The sequence below is a fragment of the Marmota flaviventris genome (assembly GCF_047511675.1).
Source record: "Marmota flaviventris isolate mMarFla1 chromosome 5 unlocalized genomic scaffold, mMarFla1.hap1 SUPER_5_unloc_1, whole genome shotgun sequence".
Taxonomy (NCBI): Eukaryota; Metazoa; Chordata; class Mammalia; order Rodentia; family Sciuridae; genus Marmota; species Marmota flaviventris.
The window spans coordinates 416,357-424,006 of record NW_027287679.1 but is presented as its reverse complement, the minus strand read 5'-3'; the positions used below and the strand labels follow the sequence as shown (position 1 = coordinate 424,006).

Genomic DNA, 7,650 nt, shown 5'->3' with positions numbered 1-7,650 from the left:
CTGTACTTCGTGCACAACCAGGGAAATGAAAATGTATGCTCCATTTGTGTACAATAAATTGAAATGCATTCTGTTGTCATATATAACTAATTAGAACAAATAATATTAAACAACCATGAGTGGATAATAAAGTGTGTAGAATCTTAAGATTTACAAACTATGTAAAACCTGGAATCACTGTTCAGAAACTAAACAGATGGATCATGAGTGGCAGTGAGCAGATGAAAGGGATAAGAGATCAATCTGCATTGTTCCCATGACTCCCCATGCCACCTCTCTCTGAGGAAAGGCTGAGCTTGATGAGATTCTGAGCCAGGATACTGCTGGCAGCAGATTCAGTGATGGTGAGCTGCTATCAGTAGATCTTCCACTGGGCTCACAATATTCACCTGTGCTCCAGACATCTGAAGGATCTCATTTGTTTTGGTGCCTTGACACCTGATTATGCAGCCATTCAAGTTGTTTGGGACACTGAGTTTATGAGTAGCCTGACCAGGTGCATGCAAACCTGCTGGACAGCCTTTCACATCTGAAGAGCTGGAATCAATGTTGTTTAATCCCGTGTGATCATTGTGTCCCAGGACAATGAGAGTGTTGCATTGCCAATTGGTGCAACTTGGTCAAGGCTAGCTATGGAATGGCAGACTGTCCTTGAATGGCACAGGTCTCTAGAGGGGTTTCTCTATATCAGGATTGAGGCACATGGATGAGGTGATGTGGGAAAAGTGTGCACTGTTGCTGCTTGTGCTGTACCTGCCCTGGATCCCTGAAAAGAGGACTGCAGAAGATGGCATCTTGGGCAGTATAGCATGAGCAACCCAGTGGGGGGACTCTAACATGACTATGCACATCTGTTTGACACACTCAGTGATGGATTGAGAAATGCCTGCAATAGCAAAGGCCCACCCAGCTGCATTAGGGAGAATGTCCTTGTCACCTGTGATTGAGCCCCTGTGCTCTGTCAAATCTCCTTCATCTCATAAACATGTTTTCTAATGAGGGAGCCACACTGACTAGCAGGGACCACCAGGCTCATAGTGACTGGTGTCTACTGGCAGGTGTGCTATGGTTCACAGAGTTGCTGATGTTCTCTTCCAGTTTGTCAATGATTATAACAAAGCTCTGAAGTTGGCATTAGTGGGTCCAGCCAATGTGTCCATTCTCCCAGCACAATTCCCTCTACAACATTCATATGTGCAGCACTCTCCTCCCACATCTTAACTGATTCTCCTCTCAGAAAGATACTGCCATCTTCTTTATATGCATAAGTAGCTGAATGTTGTGACATTTAATCCTCCTTTAATCCCACTGGTGTCCATGTTGAACAAAGTTATAGGAATTGGACTTTGAGTGTTCAAGACTTTGGTCACTAGTCGGGGTAAAAGCCAAAATCTGCAGCTGTGAGGCCACTGAAGGAAAAAAAAAAAAAAAAATTGGGCAAAAAGAAGGAGGGGCTGGGGATGAAGAATAAAGGAGCACAAAGGAGAAGGGGGGTCGAGAAGGAAGAAGGGATGGGGAAGGAAGGAGCCAGGATTAGGAAAAAGATGGAGAAATAGGAAGGCAGGAAGAAAAAAGGGAGTGCAGAAAAAGGAAGGGAGTAGAGGAAGAGGGGTGGAGGAGGATGAAGGAGAAAAGAAAGCAGTGTACAAAAAAGAAGGGAGAGAAGGAAGGGGTGGAGGGATAAAGAAAGAAGAAGGAGGATGAGGGATGAAGGAAGAGAAAGGGGGTGGAAGAAAAAGGGAGCAGAGGAAGGGAAGAGTAGGAGATGGAGAATAAAGAATGGAGAAGGGGAGGAGGTAGGAGGAGGAGGTGGGAGGAGAAGGAGGAAGGGAATGAAGTAGGGGCGCAGGAAGGGGTGGAGGCTTAGAATATGGTGGAGATGAAGGAGGGAGTATGGCTAAGAGGCATAAATAAGGAGGAGGAGATGGAGGAAGATGGAGTGGAGGCAGAGGAGAAAATATAGGAGGAAGAAGAGGACATGAAAGTGGAGGAGGGAAAGAAAAGGGGATGGAGAAGGAGAAAGGGGGAGGAGGAAGGTGTTGGAGGGAGTAGAAGAGGGGAAGAGGAAGTGATGGAGGAGGAGTAAGAGGAAATAGAGGAGGAAGGATGTGGAGGAGGGGGTGGAGAAGAGAAGGAAATAGAGGTAGAGAAAGGGTGGAGAAGGAGGAAGACTGTGGACAAAGGATGAGGAGTACAGCAGGAAGAGAGAGGACGGAGGCAGAAGAGGGGGAGGAGGAAGAGGAGGGAAGGTGGAGGAGAAAGGGATTGAAGGAAGGGAGGAGGAGGGGTTGAGGTAGAGGAAGTAGTTTGGAGGAGTTAGAGGGGTGAAGGCAGAGGGGGAGGGGTTGGAGGAGAAGTTATAGGAGGAGGGGGTAAAGGCAGAGAAGGAGGAGATGGAGGAGTAGGCAGTGGAGGCAGAGGAGGAGATAGAGAAGGAGGGGTAGGACAAGGAGAAAAGACCTGGGGCAGCAGAGATTCTCCTGGATGCCACTTTTGCTGCAAAGAAATATCCTAGGTGTGCTGGACACAGCAGCACACCGCTGTATTCCCAGCAGCTGAGGCAGGAGGATCAAGAGTTAAAGCCAGCCTAAGCAAAAAAGTGAGGCACTAAGCAATTTAGCAAGACCCTGTTTCAAAATAAAATACAAAATAGGGGCTGGGGATGTGGCTCCATGTTTGAGTGCCCCTGAATTCAACCCCTGGTGAAAGGAAAGTGACCATGGACAGTCACTTAGACCCTGGGTTCCAGCATGGTTATTGGATTTGTTGATACAGGAGTCTTGAGACCCCATCAATCATCGATGGCTAGCCCTACAAGAATATGGGGGCTAGGGTCAGGCCATGCACCTCTTTGTGTACTGGGACATTCTGAAGCCCAGTGGCCCATCGTAAAACATTTTAGAAAGAGTCTGGTAGGTGGCCTTAAATTGGAACATGCCTTGCTCCACTGAGGCTGACAAGATGATCAACAGTCAGTACTCCATTATGTGTTCATGGGGGTTACACAGTCCTCTGAAGATGATCTGTGAGGTCTATGTAGAGAAAGAGAAATAATTTTGGACCCAGAGGTCAAATCTGAAGGAGGGAGTCCCTAAGGACCACTGTGGTGGTCAATTCTGAGTTTTACCTTCTTCCCAGGTTTTGGCACCAAAATAAAAGGAACATGACCATGGCACTCAGAATGACCAAGAGATCTTTATTGTAGCAGTATCTGATCGACAGAAAAAGGAGGAGGGAGAGAGAGAGAGAGAGAAGAAAAAGAGAAAAGAAAGAGAGGGAGAAAGCAAAGGGGGAAGGCAAAGTGAGAAGAGGGGAGGGCCTGGCAGGAAAGAATTTTTATAGCCAAAATCTAATGGGATCTCTGGGTCTGCAAGCTGCCTTGTTGGCATAGTGATTGGATCATATGGCAGTTGCTAAGGGTGTCATCTTCTGCCCTCAGGCAGGGGCCCAATGTGGGTTTCCATTGCACCAGACAAGTGAGGGTTGAGTGTTCAGTTTTGAGTGGGTTTCAATGTTCAGTCTTGAGGCAAATAAGCTATAAGGCACCAGAAGGATGGGGGTTGAGTGTTCAGCCCACCTGCAGCTAACATTTGTTCAGCCTGCCCTGCAGCTAATACTGATATCAAAAGGAAAAAAAAAAAAGTGTGTGTGTGTGTGAAATATAATACACACACATACCACACACACACACACACCACACACTAGGTTGGACACTGAATAGTCCCAAGCATCATTCTTTATGCTCCTCTTTGATAAGCCCAAATCATGTCAAAATATTTGGTGGACTTTTTTTTGTTTTGTTTTTATACTCCAGATAATAAATCAATCAATACTTTCTTTACATTCTTATAAAAGACCTTATGTAACCGGGGATACTGCCACACACATGTGCCACCAATTTTCACCACAGAATAAAATTACAGTCATTCTTCTATCCAGTTGTTTTATACCAAGGTGCATTAAAGAATCTTGTTGAAATTGTTCAGATAAACATACTGATTGGAATCATTGTCAATGTCATTGTAAGTGGAATTTAAAAAGTAGTGTTCTAGTTCACAGCCCACTCATCAATCACACTCCTTCACTCAGGAAGCAGTTCAGCATGGGATATGTCACTTTGACAGACACTCACAAAGCAAATTGCAGATGCATGCTTATAGGATTTTAGATCTGACATTAAATCATTGAAGTCATGATTTTAGTATAGGAAAGTGAGTGGCAATGGACAAAGGTCACAAGAAATAGTTTCGAATCTGAGAACATAGAGGGATGAATATATTGAGGTGAGGTTTGAAGTGTCATAGGGCAAGTCTTGGTGAGTCAACCCTTATTTTCAAAAGCTGATGGTTCAGATACAAAAGTGTGTCACCAGGAAAACTACTGGGTTTTCTCAATGAAATTGTAAAGATGGTTTTTCTTTTTTCAGTATTAACTTTATCAGCATGAATTTACTGGGAGAAATGATGATTTTGAGGCAGTTATTCTCAGGACTGTGTATACTCCTCTGGCTATTGTCCATCCTAAGTTGAAGCATAGACCATTTCTGAAAATACATTGACTCAGACCTGTACCAGGGCTCATTGTATCACTATTGCCTCTCATACTTCATTTCCTCATTAATTTATCCTCACCAGTGTGAAGTGGAACAGCTCTGTTACTAACCAGCACAGGAGACTAAAGGACAGGCAGAAAAGCATACATTCCCAGGGAAACCAGTACTTCCTCATTTTAAAAAGGTATCTCCAACCCTCTGTGGCCCAGGAAAGGGAGTGGTCATTTCCACCTTCCATCAATGTACCTATCTCACCAGGTGGGGCCTAGGAGAAAATGTTGCCTACATTCTTCTTTCAAGGCAGTGCCTGTCTCAAGTCTGCATCTTCTCTAGAAAAGTTCTGTCAAACTGAAACACAGTCTCTCACAACCACATAAGACATGCAAGTTACCAATATTGAGGAGGAAAACAAGTATTTCAGTTGCCCATAATCAGTGTCTTGAGATGTCCACAGGGTCTGCCTCTCTCCCCCTTTTCCACAGGAGCAGCCCCCAGAACTCAACCTTCTAAAGAAAAGAAGATGTGGCATGTCTGTCATTCTGTCATTGCTTCCCCACCCACCATCCTCGTGGAATCCTACACTTCCCTAGTGACATGAGGCCTTCTTTTAGGTTCCAAAGTCAGCTCATGGATTCTTTCAGCATGGTAATGGGAAAGGATGCTTCCATATCAGGGGAGGCCTTGAGGGCAGGTCACATGACATTCTGTGGAGATTACCAGCTTTTGTGTCTACTGGACTGTGATCTTGATTCTATATTAGAAAACCAAATTTCAAACCAGGTTAACTTAATTCCAAACCCCAATAAACCACCAAGGACTCCCTATACAATTATACTCTTAATTTGCCTTTCTTCTGGACACTCATAAGTGTTCTTTGTATAAGCCCTTGCTAGACCCCTGAATCAATAGCAGATTTCCTCTATTTGTGAATTGCTATTATTTCAAATAACCAGTGTTTGGGAAACATGGGGAGTCCCTAAACTCACTGATTTATCATTACATATTGGTAAGTCCCAAAGGTGTCTCTCAGATCTTAGCTACAAATCTTTTTGTGAGTTCTTTATTTACATGAATATTTTAATGTTCAGATTATGCCCAGTGTAAATTTGAGCTCAATGTCAGTCAGATTGGGACTGAGAGAAACTGGACTGTGAACAAAAGCAGGTTGATATATGTATATATGTATGTATGTATGTGTATATATATATATATATATATATATATATATATATATATATATATATATATATATACACACACACACACACACACACACACACACACACAAATCTCAACATATACAAATACATTCGCATATATGTATACTTACACATACATCTATATGAATGCAAGAATTCTAAAACATCTCCACTGTGGAACCTGTGCATTTCCAGATAAAGGAATTGTTCCTTCTAAAGATCAAATATAATTATAGTGACAAGACTGGAGATGTTTGAATCTAAAAAAGTTTCTAAATCTGTGGAATAAATTGGAGAACATAAAAGAGAAAATAAATGCCTCCAAATCAATGAGGTGCATTTTTTTTGTTTTAATAAAACACTAAATAAATGAAATGTCATGTCTCTAAAAAACTATTGACAAAGGTGAGAAGACTACTCCCCCACACACAAATCTTCTTGCTTTTAACATACATATATATTTATGACTGAGATGGCTATAGGGACTAAGAGAGCACCCTCATACATATTTATACCAAAATTGTAGGTTCCAACTTAAAAAATCCTGTTTTGAGAAATCACCAGAGCATTGTAAGATAAACCCTTCACTGTAAAGCTAGATTTCTGAAGGATCCACTTCTCAACTGGACTGCTCCCCTAATAAAGAGATCCTGAACCCTAGGACAATACAGAACAAAACTCTGAGTTAAGAGTATGTCTCTGGTTGGAGTTTCTAAAAAGTTCCAAATTCCCCTTTCCAAATTAATAAAAGTAATAGCTTATCATTTGCTACTTTCCCTATTCCACCAGAGTCCCCCTTCTCAAACCCCTGGTGACTGTGTGCTCTGCTAACTGATGAACCCAGCCTAATTCCATCTTAAGATTGGGAGCCATCTTGTCACAGAGTCATGAAAAGTTAATTTCTGTTTTACTATAAATTCCTGAGATCTATCAACTTCTTTGGAATTCCTGCCTGTACCTTGAACTCACCCATGCCTGGCTTGCCCTGACCAGAACAACCCTCTCTGAAACCTCAGTGGTACCTCATAAATTCTGGCTTTCCCTGACAAGATAACAATCCTCTCTGAAACTCTAATAGTGCCTCATAAATTCTGATGTTGGGATTTATATTTACTCCCTAAGTGCTGAACCACTTAGACCTTTAACCTACTACTTGCCTTTGTATTATGCATTTCAAAATCCTGTTACCTGTAAGTTCTCAAGACACCCCCCCTTGTTGCAACTTTTTGTGCTATAAAACTGAGCTCCTAGATAGTTGGAGTACTGTCTTCTATTCCCACATATTTCAGGAGAGGGACAGTCCCTGCTGGTCAGAATTACAAGCTTGCTTTAATTTGATTTAAATTGGAGTCAGTGGTCTTTTCTTTGCATCATGGTTTAACACTAACACTGTTGACCTCTTTCTTATTCTATTTCTGCTACACTACAAACTTCTTTTTGGGAAGAAGTTTGTATAAAAAAAATGAATCAGTATCTTATTGAAGGCAATATTTTAAATACCCATGTGGAGTCCACGCATAGAAGTACTCAGAGGTAGAGCACTTGGCTCGTATGTATGAGGCATTGTATTTGATTCCCAGTGCCATATATAAATAAGCAAATTTAAGAAAAAAAATGGTCCATCAAAAACAACAACAACAAAAATATTTTAACAAAAGGAGAAAGAGACTGCTGAGTTCACCATGTCTGTCCCATGTCTGTCGCCTCTTTTGCCTTCTGCCACTTCACCTTCTCCCACTTCACCTTCTCCATGACACAAAAAGTTTGGCCAGTGGTGCACGGGATTGCTCTTTATTCTTCTATGTCCACACTTCACTTTTATTCTTGACACTTACAAGCAACAGGGGTGGGGAAGAATTGAGCTGGTTCAAGGCCAACTAAAGAACCATCCTGTACCTT

At 42.3% G+C, this 7,650-nt stretch overlaps 1 pseudogene; it reads right to left on the bottom strand.

Annotated features, from left to right (window-relative positions):
• Positions 1-238: 238 nt before the first annotated feature.
• LOC114079320 (poly(rC)-binding protein 2 pseudogene) lies at positions 239-1,334 on the bottom strand (annotated as a pseudogene).
• Between the last annotated feature and the right edge of the window lie 6,316 nt (positions 1,335-7,650).